General features: G+C 34.7%; 1 protein-coding gene across 1 annotated transcript in view; it reads left to right on the forward strand.

Moving 5' to 3' along the window:
- LOC136027141 (uncharacterized) overlaps window positions 1-26,370 on the forward strand; it is a 122,722-nt gene that overhangs the window by 78,923 nt on the left and 17,429 nt on the right. The gene's annotated exons all lie outside the window — the stretch shown is intronic.

Genomic DNA, 26,370 nt, shown 5'->3' on the forward strand with positions numbered 1-26,370 from the left:
CTTTTATTTTCGGAGTAGATACCTGCCCCCCCTGAAATCCTATTTTTTCCGAATTTCTGGGCACTTCTGATTTTGTGCTGTAAAATCGATTCTTTGTACTGTAAAATAAAAAAAAAGACTTGTATTCATGTCTGGTGTGAAACATCCAGATAACCCCTCTTGGACGATCAGGGATAAAACTTTAGTTTTGCCTTAGTAAAGAACCGTGTATTTTCAACGTGTTCTCATAAATCCCCCCCTGTTACTTTGTTTTGAAAGGGCGGTCGTAGAAACCTGAGAGGAAGCTTATTTGATAGGAAAGTGAAATTTATGACACATTTTACTGGAAAGGGGAATGGAATTAGGGGGTCTAGAAAATGGTCAAACATTCTTTTGTTTCTTCTCGTTTTGAAACTTACAGCTGTAAGACCCTGGGGTTAGAGGAACCTAATGCACCATAATAAAAATTATTTGCTCCTTCAAAAAAGGGACTTATTCTTTTTAAAATTGGCTCGAAACATATATCCTTAAGTCACTAGGGTAAAACGATCCCGATATAAAAGGGAAATGAATTGGTTTCACGAAAATAGGGGCCTAGAAAGGGACAAAAGAGTTTTTTATCGCCTTGAAACTTCGTTAAGTCTTACACCGATGCACAACTATGGACACACCGGTGCACAAGAAAAAATCTAAAACAAAATTTGTTCACCAATGAAAATGGAGCCCGTCAAAGGGAACACCCCTCCCAAATTACAGACCCCAAACATGGGTCTAGAAAATTGTCAGAAAGATATTTTTCCGCTTGGGTTAAAACTTTCGAAATCCTTGCCTTGGCTAAGGACACCAAAAAATTTTTGACGAGGAAGATGGGTGTTAAGGACCTTGTTAGGGGTCCAAAATCGTTTTTTCTGATCGGCTCAAAAATTGTATTCTTAAGTCTTCGGGTCAAGAGGAACACCAATGCACAAGAAAACCAGGAAAAGATTGGTTTTGCGATGGTAGAAGGGAAATTTTTTCCAACATGAACGGATCGAAACTGACAAGCGTTATTCTTGGGATATGTACAAAAATACATTGGGAAACAGACCCCCTAAAAATGGGTTAATTTTTGATCTGGTTGGCTTGAAAGCCTTATAGGCCTCTCTGAAGCCCTTTGGCCAAAAGAATCCCAAATCCCTAAAAAAGTAGTTTGCCTGAAAATAATACCATCAAAAGGGCCAATAAACTTTTTTTTTAAGCCAACCGACAGTTTGAAGCTTAGTGGAAAATTGGTGTTAGAAAACGGACTTCCTTGAATAATAAAACAACTTTCAAAAGACCTCTTATGAAAAAACATAAATTGCTTAAAGAGCACAATATTTGTATATATTTTAAGAAAAGATCACAACAATTCAAAAACCTTAAAAAATAAAACCAACAATTCAAAAACCTTAAAAAAAGTTTGAACTTAGTAGACAATCAGAGCTAGAAATCGGATTTGATTCTATAATCAAATATCTTTGAAAATACAGGATATATAAAGACATATCAGTATGAAAAACTTATCTAAAGGCAGACCCAGAAGTTGGAAATTTAAAAGTGTTATAAATGATAATTCGTTGGAAGAAAAAGCCACCTGAACAAATCTACAAGCTGGACCATCATGTAAGGTTAGACCAATAAGGGCAGCTACAAAAATGATGTCACTCACACGAATCTTTTTTTTTTTAAATAAGGGCTCTTAACTAATTTTCTCAAACTACTGACCAATACAGATCATTTTTTTAGGCCAGAAAATCCCACTATGCCAATTTGTCTGAAAAAAAAAAATCCTGACATTTTTGAGAAAAAATACATAAATACACATACAACTATTGCTCACTTATAAAGATAGTTCACTTATATATGTATGCTAAGTAGATAGTAAAAAATTTCTTTTTTTGGTTTGAAACTTATATCGGAAGTCCCTTCGGCCGTTGACCCCAAATAAGAAAAAATAAAACATTGATTATCGTTAAAGCAGGTTCAAAACAAGGAAATTCTTTTTATGAACATGTTGCAATGTAGGTCTTTGGGTCACTTTGGCCCTAAATTTTTGGTATGGGAGTAAGGTTTTCCTTCCGAAAATGATGCTAAGACGGCCCAGTTTTCGGAGAAGAACTCGTTGGGGGGCTCAGAAATGGGTCAAACAAATTTTAATTCTTGGTTGATTTTAATATTACAGCCGCAAGTCCTTGGGCTAAGGGAAATCTAATATAAAACTTTTTTGGACCAAATGGATGAAAAAAGGGCCAAAAAGCTTCTTTCAAACTAATATTTGAAGAACTGTAGAGATAAGTATTTCTATACAGACAGAATCGCCTGTAGATAGGGCCAAAATGCTAAAACAACTTTAAAATATCAGCAGAGGGATCGTTTGGTCGGGAAAGAAAAGTTCTAGTGCCCTATTGACGTAACAAAAAAGGTTAAAGGCCAACTAGGCCCCATCCCACACCCCTTTTCCCAAAAAACATCCAATCAAGATTTATAGATAACCTTTGGACTCAGCATAGTTTGAAGGTCCAACAGCTATGCCTTTGGGGCTGACATGACTCCTCATAGTTCTTGAGGAATGCTGTAGGCTTTATAATTTGCCCGCTGATCGCATATAGTATTTGTTTCTGAGAAATATACATAATTTTTTCTTGGGGATGGGTATTTCTGCGGAGAGACTCTTCCAAAGGGAGGAACATTTTCGGGCAAATTTTTCAGGGAAAATTGTACACGGAGTGGGGGGGGGGGGGTAAAACAGATTTCTTGGCATGATTTAAAAACGATCAGAAATTAAATACAATTAAAACAAGCTTTTCAGCTGACAGTAAAAAGAAATATTTAAACTTAAAATGAGCAGAAATCATTATGTTTATGAGGGGGCTGTCCCTTCCTCATCCCTCACCCCTTGCGCTAAAGTTTTAATTTTTGCCACAATTATTTAAGAAAGGTTATTAAAATCCAAGTAACTTTCAATCAATCAATCAATTTATTAGTTCAAAAGAAACACAGAAAGAACTTTATACCCCCACAAAGGTTTCTTTGGCCTGTGAGAATGGGAGACTAAAGATAACATTAGATAATAGCACTAAAATGAAACGTAAGGACAAGAAGAAGAAAAAAGACGAAAAAGTAAAAACAAAAGAAAAAAAAATCAACAACAACAAAAACTACAATGCCAATCAAAATAAATGTTTTAAACAAATTCAAAAGGAAAGACAGGGAAAAAAAGAAGGGAGGAGAGAACCAACTCTCTAGGCATAAGAGGTGGTCAGTTAGCTCTGTTTAAATTGTCCATATGAATGGCATAGCCAAATTTTAACTGGTAGGGAATTCCATATGGATGCACAACATAAAACTGGATTAAAGTCTGATCTTATGGTTTTGGTTTTATGAATGACAATATCCATGTCATTTCTGAAAGAAAAAGAAACACTAGATTCCTTTCATAGTTAAAAATTCAAAAGATGTTTGAAGAAGTTGAAGAAGTTAAGGAGAAACCCATGAAAATATTCAAAATGAAACAAGAGGAAAGGAAGATGTATGTGGACCATTCAATAAATTCACGTTAAGGCTGAGACGCTAATTTAATTTCTCTGTTATATATTTTGAAAACAGGGAAGGTAAAAGAAGAAAATATTGATAGCCATACTGTTGGACAGTTGTAGGCTACATGTAAGGTTGAATGAGAGAGTGAAAGAGGATCTTTATTATTGAACGAGGGAAACAATGACGAAGCTTCCGAAGATCTCCTAGGTTTCTCGAGAGCTTAAGTTTCACGAGAGCGCAGTGATGTTTGAATGACAGATTTTCATCCAATAAAGTACCAGGGAATCTAACCTGTCTATCAGGGGGACGAGTTATATCACCATGGATGGTAAAAATAGTTTGAACCAAAGGACAAGAAAACCTGATCTGGAAAAAAAAATATGACATGACACTATAATGACACTCCCCCCCCCCACACACCCGGGGAGAAGGTTTTTAAGTCATAAGCCCGTTTTTGCATATTGTATTTGTTATTGTGAAGTATGTGTACATTTTCTGGTGGGGGGAATTTTTGCTGCAGGGTTTCCCATGAGGGGAATTTTCTATGAGGAGGGAACTTTCAAAGAAGTGAACTTGGCAGGGGAAATTATATACTGGGAGAAATGCCAGAACTCCAATACAAAATTCTTCTTAACTGTCTTGCTTTATAATTTCCGTCTCGATTTTACGCATGGAGTTGTTAAGGGAAATTGTCCGGGGTAAGTTTTCTCCGGGGTTAAATTGTCTAGAGGATATTTACTTGGGGAGGGGGATTTACCCGCGGTGGTGGGGCCATATTTCCTGGAATTCTTTAAAAACGGTCAGAAAATAAATGAAAAACAAATTTTTCAACTGAAATTAAAGAGCAACATTAAACGTTAAAACGAACATAAATTATGTTCAAAACGAACGTGCATTAAGGGGGGTTTCCTCGTCTTCAACACCTCGCTCTTTACGCTAAAGTTTGAATTGTGGCCTAATTCTTTAAGAACGACTCCTGAAACACAAGGATCATTTGATTAGAATAATAGGAAGCTTTTTCCAAAGTACTAAAGAACTCTAGCGTAAAGAGCGAGATGTAGAGGACAGGGTAATCTCCTTGATACACGTAATAATTTCTATTCGTTTTAAGTTTTAATGTTGATCCTTACTTTCAGCTGAAAAAACTTTTTAACCAAAAGTTCACTAGCAAAAGTTCCATTCAAAAATAATAAGTTAGCAAGAATTGTGAGAGGAAATAGAATAGAGGGTAATATCAAACAGTTCATGGTAACGAACTGTAGTAAGGAGCGACCCGGCTCAATAGTAACCAAAACTCTAATAAACGAAATTTTGATACCAATAGTTACATCAAAAGAATTGCATTTTAATGTTGATTTTAAATACATAAGTTTCATCAGGTTTAGTCTTACCCATCAAAAGTTGCGAGACTAAAAAATTTGCCCTCTTTAGAAGATAGGGAGAAACACCCCCTAAAAGTCATAGAATCTTAACGAAAATCACACCTTCAGATTTAGCGTATCAGAGAACCCCACTGTACAAGTTCTAAGCTCTTATCTACAAAAATGTGAATTTTTGTATTTTTTGCCAGAAGACAAATCACAGATGCATGTTTATTTGTTTGTTTGTTTTTTTTTCTTTCTCCCAGGGGTGATCGTAGCGACCCAGTGGTCCTAGAATTAAGGCTTATTCGAACGGAAATGAAAAGTTCTAGTGGCCTTTTAAAGTGACCAAAAAAAATTGGAGGGCACCTAGGCCCCCTCCCACGCTCATTTTTTCCCAAAGTCGTCAGATCAAAATTCTGAGATAGCCATTTTATTCAGAATAGTCAAAAAACCTTATAACTACGTCTTTGGGGACGACTTACTCCACCACAGTCCCCGTGGGAGGGGCTGCAAGTTACAACTTTGACCAGTGTGTGTATATAGTAATGGTTATTGGGAAGTGTACAGACGTTTTCGGGGGGATTTTTTGGTTGGTAGAAGGGGTTGAGAAGAGTGGTTATGTGGGGGAAACTTTCCATGGAGGGGTTTGTCATGGGGGAAGAAGATTTCCATGAAGAGGGCGCAGAATTTGCTAACATTATTTAAAAAACAATGAAAAAATAAATATGAAAAAGTTTTTTTCAACTGAAAGTTAGGAGTAGCATTAAACTTAAAACGAACAGAAAATATTACGCATATAAGGGGTTCACCTCCTCCTAATACCTCACTCTTTACGCTAAAGTATTTTTAGTAATATCAACTATTTATTCGACGGCCTTTGTGAGTCAGGGGGAAAAATTTAAGCTTTAGTGTAAAGAGCGAGGTATTAACGAGTGGGCGAACCCTCTCATATACGTAATAAAAACTTACGAATATAGAAGTTTGTTACGTAAGCTAATTCATAAGTTACGTATATCTTTTACTAATGAAAACGTTCGTAAAAAACTAAAAGTTCTACTTTGCCTTGATGAGCTGATCAAAGTATATGACACCCATTTTTTGGTACAAAAATTCCTTAATGAGGTATACCAGTTTGAAAGTTTCAAGGGGTTGACAACTTCAGTAGTAAGGTACACACTGAAACGAAATCTAGGCCGATACAAATTTATAAAACGTTCTTAACAAACTAAAAGTTCTAGTTGCCTTTTTAAGTACCCAAAAATTGGAGGGCAACTGGGCCTCCTTCCCCCTCTTTCTTTCTCATAATCATTCGATCAAAACTATGGGAAAGCCATTTAGCCAAATAAATAAATAAAAAAATTTCGCTTTAATTATTCATCTGCGAAGAGCTGAAATCAAATCATGGATTAACTAAAAAACCTTCAGAAATTAAATAAAAAAACAAGTCTTTTTAACTGGAAGTAAGGAGCGATATTAAAACTTAAGACGAACAGAAATTACCCCGTATATGAAAGGGCTGTTGCCCCTTCAACATCCTGCTCTTTACGCTAAAGTTTATACTGTTTTAAAAAGTAGAGTTGAGAGAAAGATTCTAACTTTAGCGCAAAGAGCAGGGCGTTGAAGAGGGAACAGCCCCTCTCATATATGGGGTAATTTCTGTTCGTTTTAAGTTTTAATGTCGCTCCTTACTTTCAGTTAAAAAAAACTTGTGTTTTTTATTTAATAAACTTTGAAGCCTTGGCAGGAATTTGATCAGGTCCACAAGAGGAAGATCCAATTAACTCAGAGACAATTCTCTGGACTTCAAACTCGGAAACAGGATCCAAGGCCATTGATTTTTCACAAGAAGGACCGAGGTACTTTAAGTCACTGGTAGAAGAAGCACTAACTAAAATATCTTAAGAAATTGATTTTCCTATGGATGCCAATTAAGAACAAATTCATACATTATGGCCTTACTATTAGTTATTACTACTTCCCCTTAGAAATCAATTTATTTGGAAAGTTATTTCCTTTGGAATTGGGATGAAGAACTGTATTTATAAGTTGCCTGTTTTTTTTTCTTATTCTTGCTGAGCTTGGAGAACATCTGGGAGTAATAAATATACTCGGCTCTACGAATTAAGGAATTCAGTAAATTTCCATATTTTTTATGCTTTCCAATATGGGGATGAGAGTTAAAGGACTTGAATGTTTTTTTCACAAATAAGTTTTTCTTTTTGTACTCTCAAGAAGAGCTGCAGTTATCCGAAAGGCATGAGGAACTGAACGCTTGGATATTTTGGTAGCTGAGGCTACGTAGCAGCTATCGACAAAGGTCTCTTTGACCAGATCATAGAATTGATTGAAAAGACTATCAACAGACCGACTTGAATTAACTATAAACTCCCAGGAGGCATCAGACAATCAAAATTTAAACTGTTCAAGTTGATCTATTGGTAACGTACTGGTGAATTACAATAGGTGAAAGGAACTGAAGGTAAAACAGAGATTGAATAATTTATAATACATGGAAAGTGGTCAGACATGACAACAAAGCTCGAATTAGGCATTAAAGTAGCAAAAATATTGTCGATTAATGGTACACATGTGTCAGTAACTCCAGTAGGAATGGTGATGCAGAGGAACATATTAAATGACAAAGCAGAGGATAAAAATCCATCTGTAAATGGAGTTTTTAACTGGTCAATATTGAAGTCTTCTACAAGAATAATTTCATAATTGCTTCTGCATGTTTCAGATGTAGTCTTGTCCAAAATTCCTAGGAAAAAAGGTATCGCCCACCTTGGTGGGCGTTGGAATTCTTACGAATCCAAGCAAAAACGTATACCATTACATTAGTCACACATATATCCCATCATTCCGAACGGACACATATCCCAATATCCTGTTGGAGTTTCTAGTCCCTCGTATCCAGCTAAAAACTTTTATGAAAGTCTTAACATTTTCTGAAAACAATAGTTGCTTATTTTCTCGACGAAACTCTTCAATGGATAAAAGTGGACACATACAAATTTGGCGTTATCACAATTTCCGGGCGATAACAAAATACTTGGGAATGCATGCCAGCTATTATTTCTGAACCATTGCCATGAAGACAAGCGGTCACTACTCCCATTGTGTAAGATATCTCAGAAAAATATTCTGCTCCCATTGTATAATATATCTCAGACAAGTGTTTGCATATAAAAGAATGATCGTCAAAGTTATTTTCATTAGCTGATCGAGAGTAATCGAAAAGGATGTCTAATAAAAGAATCTTAACAAGTACTCTAATATAGATGTATAGTTAATATATATATGTTAATATAGATATATATGTTAATATAGATATATTAATATAGATAGATATAGATGTGAGGATACAAACCTGACAAAAGAGGTTAGTGATCTATATATTATTGTTGCATGATTAGCGAATGGGGATTATTTCTTCTACAGTTTCGTTTTATCAAACAACACATACAGTCCATTTAGTTACTGAATTGCATGTATATACTCTAGAGTTTTAGAATTAACCCTCAATACTAGCTATTCTTGAGCTATTGAATTCAATCTGTGGAATATTTTGAGCTTGGACCTTCAGGGGAAGGTAAAGAGCAACATCAAATCTAAAAAAGAGCATTTACTGAATTTTATGTGTCTAAACATCATATATAATCATTATTTTTACAAAAATCTCTCTCTACTAGTTATTTTTAAACTTTTGAATTCAGTTCAAGGATTATTTTTAAACCCAAGCCTCAACATGATTATTAGTAGAATATGTATTATGAGTACGACAGGGTTCATCTCCCCTCTAAACATTTTTTCTGGTTGTGACCGAGAAATGGATAGACATAGCATCGCAATGAACATGACAGGGTTCCAAACCCATCGGAAGGAGAGGGGGGTCAAATTTTAGAGGGTAACCTTTTTTTGACTGAAATTTTTTCAACTTGTATTGCGTATCCTAAAATCGCATTAAGTACACTTATAAAAAATCAATTGTGATATTCAAAAAATACATAATTTGGATGATATAAATATGTCACTCGTAATTTTTCTATTAGAAAAATAATGGTATTAGTGACGTTTTTTACTTAGGTTGTTTCTTTGAATTTTGAAGCTGAAATTATTTCATCTTTTTCCTTAAAATCTTAAAATCGCATTAAATATACTTATAGCAAAAACCACATGTGAAATTTGAAAATACAAAATGAATCTGTTCTAAATATGTCAATCACAATTTTTTCTATTATAAAAATAATGTTGAAGGGACATGTTTTTCTTTTTTACTTCGATTTTTTTTGGAGGGGGGTACTTAAAATTATTTTCAAACATAGGACTTTTTTGGAGGGACTAATTTTTTTTTCGGGGAATCTAGTGTTATCGGGGACATAAAATTTTTCCAGATTTAGAATTCTCTTGAACGTAGAGTTATTTGAACTTAGATTTCTTTGGACGCACAAATAATTACTTACTTAGATTAAAAGGCGGATGAGGTGTATCCGCGTTATGTGCAAACTGAAAAGCTACCACTTCATCTGGACTTGCATAATTTTGAGGGTATATTTATGGATTTGGGAGATAGTAGTGTTACAAAATTGGATAATTATAGTGAGAGTGGTAATGGGGCGCTGGTTTTATCGAAAGTTTAGATGTTAATGTTCGTAAATTTAAAAAGAATTTTATTTTAAGAGGTGGGAGGGGAAAGACAAATTTTATAAAATATAATGAAGATTTAAAGGGGTTTCAAGATGCACAACACTTGCGTTTCGATACAGGTCTTCAGTCTTTCAAATATGCATTCCTCGTGGCACCTGACGAACTCCTGCAAGAGGATGCTAGTAAGAGACGTTTGGACGGTTTTGCAGTTAATTCACCCCAAAATCCCTAAACTAGATTTCAATTGTTTAAATGGTTAATATCCAATAAAACAGAAAGAGATGAATATTTTTCAGCGGCCCAATAAATATTTAAAGATTCGTGTTACTGTTTTGCAACATGATACAGAATTTGAAGAGGATGAGCTCAGTAACAAAAAGGGGGTAATATATTCAGTGACTGTTCAATCCATTGCACCGGCTAAACACTGGATATAGCTTCTTTATGAGCCTGCAAGTGAACCTAATTCAACTGGATATTTTTTACGAATACCAGATATTAGTCGGGTGGTATGCGAGGAGAATTATAATCAAAGGGGGGTATTTTACCATTGTCCAACGTGTCTTTCTAGATTTCATACCAAATTAAAGTTGAAACATCAAATGAGGCACGGCAAGCATCATTGATATCAATGTGTGGAAACGGTTAGTGGTGACAAGGCCGTCTTACGATTTAAGAACTTTCAGAATTCACTGCTACAGAAACAAAGTGATCTTAGAATTTGAAGCCAAACTCATAGATGTGTACGATTTGTCAAATTTAAATCACGGTAAAAACATATTCCATTGCTTGCTCTTATGCCCACACAAACAGACTCACGTAATACCGTGCAATTAGTAGATATTTTTTAAACATTGGGTGGTGAGGAATTTATGGTCGCAGCCTTGAAAGCACTTATTAAAACAGCAAATAAGTCAATTTCAGAGCTGCAAAATATATCCTATCCACTGACGCTGTCACCAGACGATGAGTTGGCCATCAGAAATAAAAAAATTGTGTTTGATATGTAAGTAGAAATTGGTTGAGGATAATGGGAGAGGAGGAGGGATGTGACTCCACGACCATGTTACACAACAATATTTTCTACCTGCTTATATGGACATTTCTAGCTATAATTTGAATTTCTTAATGCCGGTGTTGGCACGTTTGCAACGAGGTTAAGCTGTAGATGGTATATGGGTAGATGGTTCTTTTTCGTATAATATCATACCCAAATCATCTGAGAAACTGCTGGTCTTAAATTCAAGTTCAGAAAAGCGACAATTTTAATAGTGTCCCCCTCCTTAAACAGCTCTTTCAAGACGGTGAAATGTATGATTTATTAATCTTTAAGGGCATATATTCTTTTGAGTACTACAACTCCACGTCGAGGCTTCGTGAGGATCAGTTATGACCATCGAATCGCTTTATGAATCACTTAATGATCAATGCACTGCTGCCGACTGTGAATTCCCAAATAGAGTTTGGGCTAAGGGAGGGTGTAAAAAATGGGAGGATTATTGTAAAATGTACCTAGGAAGTAATGCGTTGATATTGCTGGATACTGTGTGTAAAACCACGGTTAAAATCTATGATGAAATTGAGTTTGATTTGGGTTATTATTTTTCCACTCCTCATCTGGTGACTGATGAATGCCGTGATGCATTTAATTCGTCAAATCAGTAAAGAGAAAATATGTTTGATCACTGATGTGGATCAGCATCTATTTGCAGAGATATCAATGAGGGATAGTATCTTTTCCACGGAGATAGTATCCTTGAAATTGACCCAAATTGTCTAGACACCGGTGAAAAGTCAGATGCAATTTTTCTGGATGTGAACTCCCTTTATCCGTCAGCAATGTCTCCCCACTATTCACCGTTCGGTAATTACAAATGCTTAACAATAATTGTGCTCCAAATTTCCCTGACATTTCCACTTTTGAGGAGAACTGACCACAAGGCTGGTTTTTGCAATTAATGGGGAAATACCAGTAGAACTTAATGTCTCGATAAAGGATTTTGTTTTTCCATGCATAAAAAGACCGGTGACTAAGATATAATATTTCTTTGACAGAGGATTAGGGTTTGCAATGGACACCTTTAAAACATAAACTTATTGCCGACCTTAATCCAAAAGAGAATGTCGTTTTACATCATATTCTTTTCAGATGGATGCTAGCCAGTGGTTTTAAGGTAACAAAGATACACAGAGCCCTCCAATTAGACGGTAAAGAAGGTTCTATTAGAAAATAAACACAATGCTCTATCATAGTCATAATTCGATAAAGTCAGAAGTGTCCGAGCAATTTATATGAGCTATTAGATTTTATTTTCAAGATATTATACATTGAAAAATACTGCTGCTTTTATTCATGATTAGGATTATATCTTGTTGATTTATTATCAACGTACTCATCAATTCCTGTCCAACTCTAGCACTATGGACGTTCATCGTGGATAAAACAATACAGTTGAAACTTTGCTTAAACAATAATCCAATTAAGGGGGACGAAAGTGAAAAAGAAGCAATTCAGTGCTAGTGATACGGTTTGAATAAATCGAACAACTAGGTTACACGATTGTACCGAAACACCGAAATTATTCGTTTATTCCAACTGCTGGAAACACTTCTAATTTTGACCATGTATTCTTTCTCCATCCTCCCAATCCAGATCTTATTGTGAAAGTCGGTTTGGAAGGTGAATATAGTAACCGTATCCCTTTGTTCCTGTAGATCTCCGTCCGAGATACTCCCTCTTCTGAATTTGTCAGAAGGAAATCAAAATTTTTACGCGTTAAATCTTGGGACAAGATTGATAAGGGTATCTTCCAAGGTGAGTGTGACTTCATGCTAGATAAAATCTGAATCTCGTTTCAACTGCTCCAACGGCAACCTGGGATGAACAAGTCTGACATTCGTATTGAACTGAATTTTTATTGTGCCCAGATTTCCCACGCTCCAAAAAATGCCGAGAAATTTGCTGTACCAGTGAGAACGTGTAGATCTGGAACAGAATGTATGGTCCAGCAGCGAGAGCCTCAAATCTGCTTGTCAGTCCTCGAAATTTTGGTTACGTCTGTGGAATGATTCTGATAAACCTATAAACGTAATAGAAAAATTGTAAATACTTTACGGTTACTTACTAAGCGCCACTTTCAGAAGGAGCTCAAAGCTCACCGGGTTGGCCAAAGTGTTGCAATTGCAGAATCGATCGCGAATGACCCTAATAAATTATGGAAAACTCGTTTGGCAAATAATTAAACTCGGGAAAGCAAAATTACATTAGTGAGTACCAGCGACATTCATATTTCAAAAGTCAGTTCACCGAGCCTGACGTTAACATTCCCAAGAAATTTGAAACGGATTTAAATAATCGCTTACGTACTCCTGGACCGAATACCTTTGTAGTAAGTTCTAGTAAATTACGTGATGTTATACGAAAGCTTAACAAAAGACAGTCCATGGGTTATGATGACATATGTGCCCTTCGTTTACGAAATGGGTCTGATAAGGTTATGTGGCATCTTTTTTTGTTGTACCAAGTGGTTTTTTGCTGCGGTATAGTTCCAGATTCTTTTTGTTTTGGTCTTATTATTTCACCGATTCTAAAAAAAGGGAAGGATCCGTCTGAATGCTCATCTTATCGACCTATAACTGTTTCAAGCGTTTTTGCGAAGATGTTTGAATTACTTATAATTGATAAACTACGTTCTATCTGTTACATGCCTCCTCACCAGTTTGGCTTTCAACCTAAGCTTGGTTGTTTCCATGCTCTAAAATGTCTGTGCAATTTGTTGATCGATGCAGATAAATCCAGTGCTACTCTAGCGCTTGGAACACACAATGTCAGTAAAGCATTTGATTCGTTCTTGCATCTCCAAGCAATGAATGAGCTTTTGAACTATGTTGTATCGCTAGACTTAGTTAGACCTCTTTTGTACATGTAACGCAATATGAGAGCAAAAATACGTATACCTGGAAGCAATTTGCTGACTGATGATATACCAATTCATGTCGGGTTAAGCAGGGTGTGGTTACTTCTCCCACGGCTTATAACAATGCAACGCTTCCAGCTCATGTAAAAACTACAGTGATATTGGACTTTCCCTAAATGCTAAAAAATGTGATGTTTTGATTTTTAATGAAATAAATGCGACTAGATCAGATGATATATCTATAGATCTGAATGGTACAGAAGTAAAGCCTTGTGTTAAGTTGAAATATTTTGGCCTTCCTGTTGGAAAAAACTGAAGAAAACTAGGCTATTGATACTAGAAAGTATGAAAACGAAAATCCGTCGTGCATATGGTACAATTGTTAGTTCTTAGTTTCATTTGAATAGAGCTCATCTTGCGAAGATTTACAATAGTGTCGTCCTGCCACATATTTTTATTTAGTACCGTTTTACCCTGTATTTAGTGAATCTCTTCAAATTTTTTCAAATTTGCTAAGTTTCTGTTGCGAGTTCCTCCGTGGACCCGCAACTCCTATTTTATGAAAAAATATAGCTGTCTGACCCATATGCTATGGTAGCTGAGCTGCATGCACACATGTGCAATAAGCAAACCGGCCATGAATGGCAACATGTTGTTTTTTGACGTGGAATTTTTTTTGTTTGTATTTTAGAATGTAATTACGATATGTTGTTTCTTTCTTCTTTTTTTCCTTTTTTTCAATGTACTCCATCACTTCATTATTTTGTATGATGGGTTATAAATAAATACATACATACATACAATGTTTTTGAGAAGGGGAACTACTTATGACTCACTGAACTTTTTAGATTTTCTAGAATTTTAGACACTACACCCATAACGCATCGTCCACGTGACATGAAAGAAGATGAGATTCTTTGTGGTTTTTATTATTATGAATTGCAAAATGTTCAAAACACTGGAATATATCAGATTGAAAAGATTTTAAAGGATCATACTCATAAGGGCAAGAGACAGTTGCTTGTTTGCTGGTTAAGATTCAACTCTGATTTTGATTCTTGAATTTCTGCTGAAGACATACACAATGCCCAATGATTTATATGTTATTTTTATATCCAATGTCTCTGATCCCCTCCACGATGACTTGGATAAAACAATTGACTTTTGGACAAAACTCTCCCCCACCATCAAATTTTGACGAGGGAAAGTATGAAGTTGCTCTTGTCTTTTGGGTTCTCAAAATTAAATATGACGTTCTGGGAAAGGGGACGCTGTATGTGATTAAAGTAAGACCCTCTGATTTCTCCTATGAAGGCTTGGTGACAAATGTGACTAATTATCACCCCTTTGCCACCATACTCTAAAAGAAATAAAACAATATGAATGATCTTTGTCTAGTTATCAACAAAAAATTTCGAATAAAAAAGAGGGTGGTTTCACATTCAATTATTCTACAGAACAGAGGAGGACTTACATTAAAAATTCATTTGAGAACGAAATAATTTTCATCAATGAGGATTTATACGAGATTCTCGGTTTTAAAAATCGTATTATTAAAGCAGAAAATCTCGATGGCAAGGATCATGCAGACTATGCAACTAGTTTCTCCTCGCACAGCTGTATATTTATTTACACATCATTTGTGGAGCTATCACGAATCGGTAGCTCAAATGCCCTCTCTGGCATATATTTGAACAATAAACCACTCACGAACATGTTCATCACTTCATTCTAAAGCATCTTCAGTATGTTCTTGTAAACACTTCATATTTGAAACTCTATCAGTTAACATTAAGAAGTGAATTAGATTATCGTTTAGCAATAATAAAAGATTTGGCTGTGATTATTTGTCATTTTCGACCCATTCAACAACGAGATGGCTAATAGAAAAATACATTTATATTTCCTGATATTGACTGCTATGTTACTACTTTTAGACTACGACCATTAGGTCATGGAACAGACTATTACATAGGTGGTCTTGGCAGTTGGCTTGATCAGGTGTTTTCTCTGCACTTCTCGTGGCTAAAAAATATATTGCTCAAGTTACCACAGATTTTTTCAACCTCTAGACTACACTATTAGGGGGCTGGTAAAGAATTTAAGGCAAGTGTCTCACAAAATCTCAGGTCCAGCGCATGATCCCTTGGTGAGGGATTAAAACTACAACAAAGTGGAAAAGGTTTAAAAAGGTCCGAAAACACCTCATCCCTCATTTGTCTCTACTCAGGTCAGAAACAAAAGGCATCACTTTTGTCGAAGAAGAAAAAGCAACGAAGAAAAAAAAACTAGATCGAAAAAATGCTCCTTTCCTAGACTGAAATGTCATTTCTACCCCACAAGGAATCTTATCCCACAGTTATCTCATTTATAAGTCTTTTCAATGCGGAAAGTATAGATGTCAGTGAAAAACATGGTTACATTGAATAATTCCACCCACAACAAGCACTCACTCTCTGAAGACATACATCTTCAAACTTATTCCATGGAAGACAGCTTCATAGATTTATCATCCACATTTATTGATTTAAAAGTCGTAGTGAGGAAAATGTCTGACAATCAAACTCCCACCGTTGCTGATGCATTATCCGAAGGAATGTATATCCTACACAATTTGTTTACGGAAAACATGTCTCTACATAAATGGAATGTTGGTGAGAACTAGTTTGAACTAGTTGGTGAGAGTCCAATACCATGTATGAAATTATAAGGTCTGGTGATAGGCCAGGATTATAGATCGAATGTTGATACTGATGGTTAACTCTCTCGGGTAGTGAGAAATGAGTCTAATTTAGCTGGTAAACTAAATCATGAAGTGTTTAATATGCCTCAATGGATGTCTCCCAATGTTAAAATTCACATAAAGCTACAAATGTCTCCGTCCAATTTTCTTTTGAAAAAAACTCTTGATGCATCACCTGATGCTAATGTCAATCTCACCTCGGCAATACTTCATGAACTAAAACAACAGGTTATGAGTTCTGTTGCTTTGACATTTGAAAAATTAATAGCCAGTTGAAGTAAAACCAAAACACTCACTCCTAACACAATCATTAATCAAAGGCATATTGTCATTGGGTCAAGTACCTACAGTAATTCTTCATTTATCAATGGTTGAATTCCTTCAAAAATTGCTTTGGCATTTGTAAAAAGGGCCAGTGCCAGAGGATCATGGACAAGTTCTCCACACAAATTCAAAGTGTTAGGACTGTCCTCTCTTATATGCAAAGTAAATGAAATTCCTCTCTGTAATTTATCTTTTGATAAATTCTATAGGACCTATATGAATTGACAATGCAAGCCTTGGATCAAGATTAGCCACTACTTATAAATGGAATAAACAATTTCATGTTCGCAAAAAGTTACGGTATCATTCTTTGGACTTGTCTGATGTTCAAGATTTGAGTATTGTCCGAACGGGCACTGTATATTTAGAGTGCACCTTTGCCAAACCATTGACAGTGAGTGTAGCATGAATCTCACTAGATCAATTTTAAACCTTTTGGGAAATTATCCACACGGTAGTGTTCTATTAGACATGGCCTCATGAACACAAATCAAATAACCGATGTATTTAACTTGGATCTGCACATGTCCAAATACAAATCCTATTACATACCATCGGATTTTCTTTAACATATTCATAGTGCTAACAATACCATTACTATTTTTAATAGTAGTCCATCCACTTTGAATACGGGGCATTGTCTATTTATCTTTCAAGCACTAAAAATATATAGTTTTGTATTTAGTTGGTCTACCGTATGCATTTTACAACTCACATCAAAAACTTACTTGAAATAAATGGGGAATCAATTATTCAAAATTGGAAATGAGTACAAGATTTATCAAACGAAAGCTATATTTTTTATGCATTATTATATTTCCTTTTTCGACGTGGTGACTATACTTGTAATAAATTTCTCAATATATCTGCAGACAATCCTCGTTTGAATGACCTTATAGTAGTAAGTATCCTGCCCTACCTGTATAATAGTGACTTCAGTGCCCAAAGAATAAATGCTTTAATAATGTTCGTAAATTTGCTTATTAATAAAACATATTTGTACAGTAAAAAAGACTTTTGTCTTCATTCTTTTAGATTTTTCTTCTTCGTCATTTAGGTGGTCGTTGACAACATCTAGTGGTGACAGATCATTGGATCCAACTTGCACTGATCTTGGTATTCCTGGTGTGCAAAGTCAGGGTCGCATTTTCCACAATACTATGAAACTTCATTTTTATTATAGCTCTTTGTGGAGTCAATGATACTCTTATTTTAAAAGATACATGTTTCAATTTACTTATTTGAAGTAAAGCACACACGATATTTTCATAAGACGAATCAACTTCTGTAACAGCCAAATAAAAATTGGTAGGGTTAGTATCATAATTACCATTGTCCTCACAACGCTAACGTAAAAACCATCTAAATCCACGACGATACCAGTCCCTTAGAAATAAACAGAAATCACTTTAAGGTTTTCTTTCAATCATACTAGGGCAGGTATTTTCCCATTGATCACACTTATTATAGTGACAATTGGAACAAAGGTATCCTCTAGGGCGTGAGTCACAAAAATCTTCAACACAGGAATTACAATCCTTAATTTGTACAGCACATCCTATATGCAATTTACATGGATTGCATAATCTATACTTTTTGATATACTCATCAACTTTAGTACATTTTTCACATGACGACCAGATAACCAATGTATATTAACATAGTGGGCATGTGTAGACCATTTTTCCTTGTGTTGACTCTCATACCATCAAACAGAAACTGACTTGCGAACAATAGGAATGCTCTTTTTATTTCTAGAGATAGAGAGGGAGGGTAGGATTTTTAAATTGTCGACTATTCCTAAAAAAACGGAGACTCAAAAAAATCATAATTGTAACTTGAATGTTTCTAGGTAGTGCTCAAAAGCAAATCCACAATATAATTTTTATATCAATTAGTACGTCAATTACCTGAGTAAATGCATTTGGCCCACAACATAAAAGCCTGAAACAATAGTCCAAAGTTTAAGAATCATTTTTGATTATAATGTCAAGTATTTTTTCAGAGAATATTTTCTTTTGCACGGTTAACGTCTCAAATTGATCATTTTAATTCAAACACTCTTCCAATGTTACAAGATTCCGTAAAATTTTCTGTTTTTCAAAACAGAAAAAAAAGAATTTTTTGTTCTCAACAATTGCAAGTTTCTACTTTGTGCACACTCTCAAAGCCAATTGGTTCCCTAGAGAGAGGAGTAAAAGATCAACTAAAATATCTAACCAAAAAAAATCATTATGAAAGTCCTTTATCGTCAGACATGTATATTTTCACTCTTTTTTCAATGAAATGAGTCAATTCATTGTTCTCAATGTGCTTCATGATTGTATTCAATCCATGTTGTAGTTTGGATATTTACATTCTATTCACTTTTGATGCAAAACATAATCTTTCTTCCAACTTAAATTTACTAAAGGACATAATATATCTACCAAACATATCAACCCACTCAAATGTTAGTCGACGATCCTTTTTAATTTCAACTGCTACATTGGGAGCTCTTGGTTTTACATCTTGACTTTTAACTCATTCAAGATGCAATAGTGTAAAACCACTCATTTTTAAAATATGGAACTTTTTATCCGACTTCAAACAATGTAAACTAATCAAATGTCTATGAGAAACATAGAAGCTAAGTAACGCACCATCAAACTCCTATATCAATGATCACGTGATGGGTAACGTGTGCCTGGCAGCTTGTATCTAAAGACCCGTTTCACCAAAAAATAACAGCTGTGGTGCATTTCCAGGAATTTTCTTATAGTCCTGAAGATTGTGATAACGCCATATGTGTCGTAGGAATGATGGGCGTACTGTGCGTTCGGAATGATGGGTGTACTAAGCGCTGGGAATGATGGGATATGTGTATGCTTGGAGTAATACATAATGTGTGTTCTAGTACTAATTGAAGGAATATGAAGAATTTAAAAAAAAATGCCGGTACCAGGGATCGAAAGAGGTGGCTGTCTTCGGACAGATAGACCCCATACTACTGATGTAACTATATTTTATTGCTGTCCACTGCATTCATTAGACAATTTTGAATAGTTCACCATTTAGTAATGCTTTATAAAGATAGTCACTCCAATTTAGTGACTTTTTGAAACAAACAATAGCTCTTTGTGTAGGAGTAAACCAAACAGAGAAGTACTCAAAATCGAGGAATATTTAACACCTATGACAACTTGCGAAACATTAAATGTTCTGCAGTGCAAGTTATCTGACAAAAATTGTAACAACTGTATTTGGTTATTGTTCCTAGGATCCCAGTATCCAGATTGATCATAAGCTTTGTCCTAGAATTAAACTGTTTTTATTTTTATTTTTTTACTTGAATAAGAAGTATTTTTAAAGAATTATTCATTAGCGCAAAGTCATTGGACTTTAGAGCTAAGAGGGGTGGTCAAGGGAGAGACACCCCTCTTGATATAAGGAATAATTTCTGTTCGTTTTAAGTTTTAATATTGCTCCTTACTTTCAGTTGAAGAAAACTGTTTTCTATTTGATTCAAAGCTCAAACAAAAAGAAAGTACTATGCACGACTAAACAAAGGTGGAACGAACTGAAATTAAAATAAATAATCATATCGTATTTTAAAATAACTGATAATGCTATGGATGGATTTATGAATCCTAAAATGAACAGCAATTAAAATAAAGGACCTGGGCAATGTTAAAAGTAACAGAAATTTCCACCAAAATAGTGCATGAGGGTGGTAAATCCTCCTATGTAGGATAAATTTGCGTTTTCACGTTACAAAAGGGCCGATCGCGAGGCGTCGCTGTGGTTTGATTCCTTTTTCATTAGCCTATTTCCAGCTCCTAAAACTGGTTGTTCAATGTAATTATCTCTGGGGGAGCAGGAAACAGAAAACACGACACGTAATTAAGATTTTTTATGCTTCTTGTTAGATACTGTGCTCAAAACTCTGAAATGAGGTTATTCAGCTGCTGAAGTTGATGGAGTGACCTCGGTCGAGGTCACTTCTTTTTTGGAGATGATTTCTCCCTTTTTCCAAATCATGAAACAAAAAAATTCCTGTATTAACAACTTTCGATTTTTTACTTTTTCTAGATAGTTAGGATCAGTATAAAGAGTAAATTCTTTTGACGTTCGTGTTGGTCTCCATGCAAGGACTCGGTGTCCATGTAAACCAAATGTTACCCTAGATCTTACTTGAATTATTATTTCAATTAACGTTTCCTGACTAAAACTATTTAAAGTTTGGGTAGCTATTGACGAGTATCACTTTATTACTGTCATGGGTTTTACGACAAACAAGTTTAACGTAGGTGTATTTTCAAGCTGCTATATAAGATATCAAATTTATTATTTTAATCGGATTTTTGATCCTCATAAGACTTGTTAAGCAAATATTGTTTTCTTAAGTAATTTGTCTGATTATATGGGCTGTCATCTAAACCAGAAGCGATTTGAAACTTTAGGCCGTGATTTCTATAATTGTTTAATTTTCTAGTAGTAGTTAACTAATTTAAGCTAGTAACACAAGTTATTTTTTGAGAAAACAGTCCATCAATATTTTACTTCCAAAGTTTCATTTTAAGAAAGATCCGATTCTATTTTATTTTTTAAGATACGGTCACTCACCCATCAAATTTTTTCCTATTTTAGCCGACATTAATTGCGTGCAATGGTTTAAATTGACTAGATGATCTTATTTGAATGATAATTGTATCAAGGTGATTGACTTTAGCCACAAAGGAAGGAACATATTCAAGCTTCGTGCAAGTAATAGCTGAAGCATTTGTTTAACATAGACACAGATTACTATCAAAATCGTTTTGATGACAGAAGAATTAGCCCAAATTGTGCAATAAAAGGTTAATCACTTTGCAGTGTAAATGCTACCAAGTATAAAAGAGGAAAAGACAATTTTTAGGCTCAAATAAAATACAGAAATATAAAAAGAGAATAACAATTCTTGGGCTTATTTCTACAGCTGACAGAAAAATACAAAAAACTATAAAGGTGTAATATCTTTGTACGATTTTAGTTTATTTTTCAAATCATTACAAAATGGAACCCTTGGCCATTTGGCTAATAAAGACTATACAACTATTGATTTAAGTTTTATTTCCATCTTGCGGTCCGTCTGAATTTGTAATCCTAAAAAGACAAAAGAATAAGTGACAAGTTACTAAAATAAAAAAAGGGGAAAAAATCAATCTATCAAGAGTATGCAAAGTTTTTTTTTAAAATTTATGTAGTTGTTAATAAAAAAATAATAAGGAAGAAAAAGATTTGAACATGGTACAGCAAAAACTGTTTGAAATATGTTCTTTTTCTTACTCTACAATGTGGTATGTTTTAATCAAAAATCGCTAAATGACTTGGTGATGCACATTCAGAAACTGTTGCTCGTTCAATGGCTGTTGAATTTACACAAAGACACCTCTCAATAATCTTGCATAGAGGCAAAGCAACAGTCTTAATAAAACACAGATCAATTTAACCTTGTTTTGTCTCTTTGAAAAGGCTTTAAAATGGGCCTCCTATAATACTAACCTTCTGAAAAACTAGTAGTGTTTGCTTTCCTCTGGAATGAGAAGTTGAAATGGAATTACTGAATCTGCAATTCAGGGTTTAGATTACTGCCACAATAGACCCGTAAATACCCAGCATGCTACTAATGTTAGAATAGTAAAAACTGTTTACTATTTTACCAAAAAATAGTGTGTTTTACCCAAAAAATGGTATAGTTTACCAAAGAAAATAATAGTGAGAGTGGAGGTTAGTTTAAGGTTATTTACTTACAAGTTACGATTCACTATTACTTAATTGACTTGCCAAGAAAGCAAGGGATGTTGCCAATATAATGGGGATGATCCCTTGCTTTTTCTTTGTTTTCCGTTCCATATACCAGAGCTTCCGGTCAAGGCTACCACAAGCTGCATGATATTACGAAACTTCCCTCATCGTTTGGTCATCAGGTGCATGAGATATAGGTCTATACATTCCACATATAAGTTTCGCTAAAGCTCGACGAACATTTCAGTTGAATACTTAGTTTTAATCAATACAATTTCGACCATTTTTGAAGACAAAAATTATTAAAGAAATAAACATATAAACATTGCTAACCTTCTTTTCATTCATCAAAAGGTTCGAGGTAACGAACTGTAACAAAATGTGTAACAAAATCTCACAAATTTTATACCAATATATATATATATATATATATATATATATATATATATATATATATATATATATATATATATATATATATATATATATATATATATATATATATATATATATACATATATATATAGTCAAAGTTTTGTTAAGATTAGTCCTACCAATCAAAGTTTACGAGCCCAAGAAAATTTGCCTTATTTTCGAAAAAAGGGAGAAACACCCCTTAAAATTTGTAGAATTTTAATGAAAATCTCACCATCAGATTCAGCGTATCAGAGAACTGGACCCCCTCCCACGTCCACTTCCCCCCAAAAAATCTAATCAAAATTTTTAGATAGTCATTTTGTTCATATAGTTGAAAGATCAAATAATTAGGTCTTTAGGTGTAAAATACCCCCCCACAATTCGTAGGGAAATGGAAATCCTTCCATATACAAAGGGTTCCTCCCTCCCCAATACCTTACTCTTTGCACTAAAGTTGCCCCCTCCTTTATACCTTACTCTTTACGCTAAAGTTTGACTGTTTACTAAAACCTAAATGCGGGGGCCAATTAATTAGAATAGGAAGCTTTTTTAAAAGTGCTAACACCCTTAGCTTAAAGAGAAAAAGTATTGAGGAGGGGGAAACCCTTCATATATGGAATAAACTTTTCAAAATGAAAATGCAAACTTTGTTTTAATTTTTCGTGTATGGTGAACCAAATTCAAACGTGCATTTTGATTATTTTAAAAAGTTAACGTAAAGAGCAAGGCGTTGAGGAGGGGACAGCCCCTTTCATAGATGGAATAATTTCTGTTCGTTTTAGGTTTTAATGTAAATCCTTAATTTCACTTAAAAAAACTTGTTTCTTGTATTTAATTCTAATTAAATGATGGCTTGAAAATATGCATTAAATTTACAATTGGGTAAAAGTTCGCTTCACCGTTATTGCCTTTCTATGCTCAGACTCAGGCCCTTATTTTGTTGAACTGAGATTCAATCCTTCGGCCAATTTCGATCCATAGGAATTTGAACACTTTTTCTGTTATTTGAACGGTTACCGATTACGTTTACGTAATTATAATTTCGTTTACATTACGATTGCTAACCTTCTTTTCTCTCCCTACAATTTTTTGACGGTATAATATGGTTTGCTTCAGCGATATCAATATCCAATCAACAAAAACACTATGTTTTTTCTTGAAGGATCATCCCCTCAAGGAGAAAACATTGTGATGTAGACTTTGGAGTCCCCACATCCTTTCCTGGGAGAATGAAAATTTTCTAATGTCTCTTCTTGTAAAACTTTCTATAATTGGATCCTCCATAGATAATAAAAAATGTTTGCATGAAATAATTTTTGGAAAAACTACCCCCGCCAAAGGTTATAAGCATTTGGATCAGGGACGTTAAATCCTACATCAAAATCCTAGAGGGGGGGAAGTTGGAGCAACTTTTCCCAAGTCAAGTGAAATTGACCAAGCAAAAGAAATAAAATGAGCCATAACATATCATAAAGGCAAAGGTATACTAAAGAAAACTGATCTGTTTCTGCGGATGCTTGAATTATGTAGGTCTATCTTAGTTTTGACAAGATTTTGTAAGACACTAAATTTCATCTCAAGGGAATGGGTTCTAGGGAGGTTGTTGCCCCTCCCTGTCCTATAGCAAATTATACTTCCGCTTGTATAACAGCAAACTTGAGCCGGTTACATAGAGTCCGACTCATGCACATAGTCAAGTGCCAAATATCTAAGATAAAGGATTTACGGTAAACATTTTTTTGCAAATATTTACTTGTGTCAAGAAACTTGACCGTGACTCGTATTGGATGACAATACCCGATTACGGAGATGTAGGGGTACCATTAAATCCCAAATAGGAACCCTTTACCAGTGTTATACATTCATAGATAACTTCGAAGACCACACTGCCTTTCCATGACGAAAGCAAAATAGTTCAAAATAGGGATGAAACCTTTTTATTGACAATGAACAGATATAAAATTTAACTGGATATTTCGAACACATATACAGTGTTCATATCGTTTTACTGCTGATGATGAACACTGTATATGTGTTCGAAATATCCAGTTAAATTTTATATCTGTTCACTGTCAGTAAAAAGGTTTCATCCCTATTTTGAACTGTTTTACTTTCGTTATACATTTATATTCTCTATATTCTCTATGAAGAAAGAAGGATATTTTGTATTTAATTGCTCCTCTAAAATATAGGTACACTAAAAGTCAATGAGCACTTAATCGAAAGGTACAAGCGTTTGAAATTTACAAGCAGGTTTGGTGGAACAGAAACCGCTAAAAGGCTTATTTTTACTACAGCTTTCAAATGTGTGTTAGATTTGACTTGAGTATTTTCTAGCGAAGTTTTTGAACGAAACGTGCTTCATTTTTATGTGTAAAACACAATATGATGTGTAAAACAACTGTGTTTAAATCCCACTATTTATTATTGTGACATTTTTTCGACTGTCAATGATTCGTGGCTACCTAATGATTCGTATTATTTAATGCTGAGTAAATAATCTGTATAAAAATAGCATACAAAACGGGCCTTTTTTCATTTTGACAATAGTAAATATCTAAGGATCTAATTAATGGATACAGGATTGTTTTGTTCATAAGTGATCTTTTCTTCTTCGTTCATTTTTAGTCTTTATAAATAAGCGTTACAGAATCTTACTAACCTTACCCTGTTTTGTCCCACGCCTGGAAGGAGGGAGCCAATTCAAATACCATGGAAATTTTGTAGGTAGGAAACTATTTAGGCTGGAATATGCTCTAAAAATAACTTATGGCATTTGAGTTGGGATGTCCAAATAAGAAGTTTTAAACAGGGTGAGTTGGAGTTGTTTTGTGATCGTATTTCCATTCAACACAGTAACGAGCTTATTCTAACAGTGTAGTACTAATCCTCGGTTTCACTTGTCTAATGGTTCTTTCAGACTACACAGTAGAATCTGTCACATAAGCATAGCTTAAGACTCTACGCTACGTAATCTTTTTTAATAATGTTTTGTCCATAAAGTAGGTAGTACCGATTAGACTCGAGATCTACATAGAACTTTACGTTACGTAGGTTTACGTTACGTTAGGGAAAACATAAAGTAATAGCAACAGTTTGGAACTTTTGTTGGAGTTTTATAGTGTTTCAAGGAGTTCTATTAAAAGACTTGTTCTTGAAAGATTTTCAAGCTTGGCCAGAGCTTGAATCTCAATCTCTATTCCGATTTTTTGTTTTTCAATTTTTGAATCATTTCCTCATGATGATTTTGATGATTTTAGACGAGGATTATTTGACATACATTTTTTTGAAGGGACTTGTTTAAGTGCTAAGGATTTTACTCAACATAATGTAAAATTGCCAGTTAACACAGAAAACTACGTACGTAGTTTGAAAGCTCGACAAGAGCTTTGTGCTATGAGCCGTACTACCCAAGTGGTTGGTGCGCTAGACTTGCAATCCTGCGTCCGTAAGTGCAGGGACTCGAGTCCTCGTGTCCGTTATTATTAGGTTTAGGACGGAAGTATGTAGTGTGACTCCCTTAGCTCAGCCAGACTCGAACCAGGTCTAAATGAGTACCTAGAAAAATCTGGGGGAAAACACGGGAAGTGTCGGATTATTTCTCCTTAAATAGGCACTGCACTCCCCGCCAAAGGCAGAGAATCAGGAGATCGGT

Source organism: Artemia franciscana, chromosome 5 (genome assembly GCF_032884065.1).
Source record: "Artemia franciscana chromosome 5, ASM3288406v1, whole genome shotgun sequence".
Classification (NCBI taxonomy): Eukaryota; Metazoa; Arthropoda; class Branchiopoda; order Anostraca; family Artemiidae; genus Artemia; species Artemia franciscana.